Source organism: Sciurus carolinensis, chromosome 15, assembly GCF_902686445.1.
Source record: "Sciurus carolinensis chromosome 15, mSciCar1.2, whole genome shotgun sequence".
NCBI lineage: Eukaryota > Metazoa > Chordata > Mammalia > Rodentia > Sciuridae > Sciurus > Sciurus carolinensis.
Genome location: NC_062227.1, coordinates 66,209,824 through 66,214,599, shown reverse-complemented (window position 1 = coordinate 66,214,599; position 4,776 = coordinate 66,209,824). Strand labels below are relative to the sequence as shown.

Genomic DNA, 4,776 nt, shown 5'->3' with positions numbered 1-4,776 from the left:
TGGTGACTCTGCTTCTTTCCCCTAGGCCTCCTGGGGATTGACCACTGGTAACAAATAGGGATGATTTCGTTGAGCTTTTTGCTGTTTTCTCCATTTGCCACTACACTGAGAGAAGACAAGAGACAGAAAAAAGCAGAAGTTCCTAATGATACGTGTGGCTGTGAAGTGAAACGCACCCACCTGGCCTGGACCAGTGGTCAGAGCAGTTTCCTGGAGCGGCCTTTAGGGATCCTTTGGTTTGTCGTTGTTACTCACCTTCTGTCCTGCTTTGCTGTGGCTCCTCTTCTCCAGCTTCCTTGAGGTAGACAAATGTACCTTTCTGGCTGGGGAACTCTGCCCTTTTATCAGTCCTGGGTACCTAATAACTTCTTCTTCCTAGAGGTTCTGCAATCATTCCAGTCATATTAATGGAATACAGTTTGAAGTAACCACCATGTTGTCCCCCCATTCCTCTGGCTTCAAGGAAGCACGTGTGAATTCTCTGCCATGACGGGTCTGAACACAGCCGAGGCCTGGCGCTTGCCCCATTCCTGTTCCCCTGAAGAGCAACGAGGCAGCCAGGCTTTTGGATTCCTTAGACCCTTATGAGACATAAAGAGAATCCTAACATACATATAATTAGAATCTTACAGAAGTGGAAAGAGAAAACAGAGCAGAAGCAGTACTAGAAATGATTTAAGCTAAGAATTTTCCCAAATTGATGAAAGATAGCAAGCTCAGAGTCAAGGAGTGCTGTGGTTAAATACAAGGTGTTAATGCTCATTAACAAAAAGTACATAGGAACTTTTCATTCTATTTCACCATCTTCTTATATAATTTGTGTGTGTGTGTATGGTGCTGGGAATTGAACCCAGGGCCTCTTGCATGCCAGGCAAGCATTCTACCACTGAGCCACATTCCCAACCCTGTAACTCTTTTCTTTAGTGTAAAGAGGAGATTAAGCCAAAACCTCCCTTAATCCTATGACATAGTAAAATATGAATCTGTCACAAATATGCTTCTAGAAAGCATCACCTATAATTACTGTAAGAAAATCCCATGAAACCACGCCGGACACGGGAAATCACATAAGGGAATTTATTAAGCAAACAGAGTGTCTCCCTGCAGGGTAAGAGAGGAAATGAGAGGAAAATAGAAAAGAAAAGAAAGGGCATGCGCTAGAGAAAGTGGAAAGCCAGGAGAATAGAGAAAAGTGAGGAGGACAGACAGAAGGAAGGAAAAAGATGGCAGGGAAGCTAAAGTAAAACAGTTGAATTGCGCCGGGCTAACAGGGGACCAATATCGGAGAAGGATACTTGCAAGCTGACTGATGAACCAATAGCTAGCTAGGATGTTCACAGATTGACAAGTGGTTGGGAGGCGGGGACAATGACTGCACCTGATGGGCGGGGGAGCAGCTTTACACATTACATTCCCCCATTTCTCTTTTTATAAGAAAATCTTTTGGAATGGATAAAGAAACTGTGGCATATATATACAATGGAATATTACTCTGCAATGAAGAATGATAAAATTATAGCATTTGCAGGCAAATGGATGAAATTGGAGAATATCGTGCTAAGTGAGATAAGCCAATCTCAAAAAACTAAAGGACGAATGATTTCGCTGATAAGCGGATGAGGACATATAATGGGGGGTGGGAGGGGTTAGTGTTAGGGTTAGGGTTACTTTAGGGTTAGGGATAAGGAGGGTGGTAAGAATGGAGGAAAGAAGGACTGTATAGAGGGAAAAGAGGGGTAGGAGGGGTGGGGGGAAGGAAAAAAAATAATAAATCAAACATCATTGCCCTATGTAAATTTATGATTACACAAATGGTATGCCTTGACTCCATGTACAGAGAAACAACATGTATTCCATTTGTATACAATAATAAAAAAAAAATCCTAAAAAAATAAAATAAAATAAAGAAAAATTACTAAAAGAAAAAAAAAAAAAGAAAGAAAATCTTTTGCTCTCCAGTTCTTTTTGAAGCCTTCTCACTCCTTCCTGCCTAAGTGACTGGGGCTGGTTTTGCAGGTGAGATGTAAAAAGTCCATTCTCCTTCCAGACTTCCAAAGGCAGATGGTTTTCATGGACTTCATTTCCTCGATTTGACTGATCCCCTATTTCTACACTAAGTGCCTGTCCCCAATTCTGACTTCATTTACTCCTCTAATTCTAGGAACTCCTTCACTGCTGTAGGGAAAGGGGGTGATGACGGATCTGGCTTCTTCGAGCTGGAAGGGGGCAGTGTGGGACAAGCAGTTTGGAGTTCCCTTTTTAGAAATCGGGTCAATTGAGGGGTTCATGGTAGAAGTCCGGTTGGGAAGAGCAGGTTGTACAGGCATCTTGGGGATGGGTGCTTCTATGAGAGAAGAACAAAAATACATGAGCACTGAAATGAGATTGATACAATATAAATGTTGTAGAATCTGGAACATGCCAATGAATATCATAAAGATGACAGAAGCCAATAATTCCTCACCAGGGGGTGGAAGAACTGAGAAGTTGTTCCCATAACAAGGCCTAGCAAAGGCTGGAGAAGATAAGGCCTTTATTTTGGAACTTTAACATTGTCCAGGTTATTAGGAATGTAAACACAACATTTAGTAGAGATCTCTATACTTCTGTTACTAGCAAACATAGATTAAGCCTACTTGTGTCTGTAGGTTTAAACTGACTAAAACTTCTGCCTCTGGCAATTTCTCTTGATAGTTATCAGGCACATTTGCTTAAGAATCTATTTTGTAACTTTTAGTCTTTATTCTAGTGGGCTAACACAAGTGTACATCTTAAGTTACATTTAAGTATTACTTCTTTTAAATGCCCAAGAATGGTTATATTTTAGTTTTAACTGTTTTGCTAGGTGTTTAAGATCAAGCTGGTCAAAGTGACCTGTTTCTGTCTGTTAAAGAGTCAGCTGAGTTCCCACAGGGGTCACTCATAGAGAACTTAAGAGCAACTTCTTAGCTCCATTAGTGCCATTGGTTAGGCAGGGTCTTCTGGATGAGGTGGCTCCCCTTGGGAGCATTAGGGGTGTCTCCCTTTTTCCATGACCTTCCTCTGCAGCAGGTGCACTGAGTAGCTTTTCCTCTAGTGGCCTCATCAATCTCCTTGGTCAGTAGGTTGTGTGACCCAGAGTTGCAAAGCTCCTTGGAGAAATCCTCTTGTTCCCTGGGTTCAGGCTGACTTTGAGGGCAAGACCCAAATATGGACTTTTCTTAACCTCTGTATTTAATCTCAATCTCTAAGTTTGATCTTAACCATCAAGCAAGTCAGTCTCACCAGTCATAAAGTAAGAGTGCTGGGCTTTAGTTTCAATGTCTACAACTTTATAGTTATTTACCCCCTTTTATCTAATTGGGGTTTATATTATCTGTCCTATAGGTGATGGCTTACTATTCCAAGTTAATTTACGGTGTTCGCTCTTGAAGCAATACTTCTGCAAAATATTGATCAGGCAATAATTAGATTTTACAAGTTCAGTTTGTGCAATAGCTATCTTGAATTTTGGCTGAGTTCCCATTTGAGATCACAGTAATCTTTACAACAAACATCAAACTTTTGAACACAACTTTAAATAAGTCAAAGTCTGGTTTACTTTGGAGCCATTCTGACGTGCAGCAGAGTTGTGAGGCAGAGCCTTATCTCAGGTAAGGTGGGGCTTTTCCTAAAGCTAATTTTTTCCTCTTTTGCCATGACCAACATGACCACATTCTCAAATTCAGTGAGGGGCAAAGGAATATTAGAAAATAAAGGTTTATAAACACAGATTTTGAAGATTAAGCTGAGATCAGATGGAACTCTGTTCTCTGATGGAAATGCAGATCTGAAGAGTTATGTCAGCAATGTTTATATATGTATGTAAGTATTAAAGAAAAGCTGAGAGAGCTTTTAACTGTCCTCTCAATAACTTTTAGAAATACATTTAATAAATTTTATATATACCCTATTGATGACAGGTCCTGTAATAGAACATTAAATGATAGGTTTACCATTACAGACAAGTTTAATTTGGAGAATAGCAGCTTGATAAATTTTCTGCTTGTGTACCTGGAAAATATGAACACATTTAATATACAAAGAATAATGTTTTTAAGTATGTTACTCCATGGAATAACTTTGTAAATTAATCAGATGTCTCTAACAAACACATTTGAGTAATCCCATACATGTCGACTCTAATTCACTCATCTTACTGTAGAAAAACCAAGATATCAGACAAGTGTACCAACAGTATTTGCCGTCTCTTTCCTGTTGAAGAAAAGTCCTAGAAAAATTGATGTTAGACATTTTATAAACATCAACATTTTATTAGTGTGACCACCTAGAGACTTGTGAATTAATTTTAAGGACATTTTACTTCTATTAGTTTACCCAATTTAAATTGAACCTCTTTAAATCATGTGAATTAAAAATATTTGGATCCATTTTTAAAATTTTAATTTTTATGCGCGCTTATATTTAACACAAAAGCAAAGGCCTTGTAATACTTATCTCCATTGCAATGTAACAGATGTTCAAAAATAACTCTAGATTGGATAAAAAGAACTGATCAAAAATCATTAACCTAGGTATGTAGGATCAAAATTATGAGCTCAAAAATATAGCATTTAAGAAAAACAAAAGTCCTAGAAGAAAAACAATAATGGTTATTAATTAAAGCATGAGAAATTGAGAAGAAAAGGTGAAAGGGAGAAAAGTATTCTGAGTTGTAGCCCAGGAGAAATTTAAAATGGACACTTTTTTTCTTTGGGTTTGAGACTGGTTTCCCACAGCGCCTTCCTCCATTTACAT

At 38.8% G+C, this 4,776-nt stretch overlaps 1 non-coding gene across 1 annotated transcript; it reads right to left on the bottom strand.

The window, feature by feature from the left end:
• Window positions 1–828: 828 nt before the first annotated feature.
• On the bottom strand, window positions 829–904 carry Trnaa-ggc (transfer RNA alanine (anticodon GGC)). The gene has a single exon. It is a non-coding gene; the product is annotated as a tRNA-Ala (tRNA).
• Window positions 905–4,776: the final 3,872 nt, after the last annotated feature.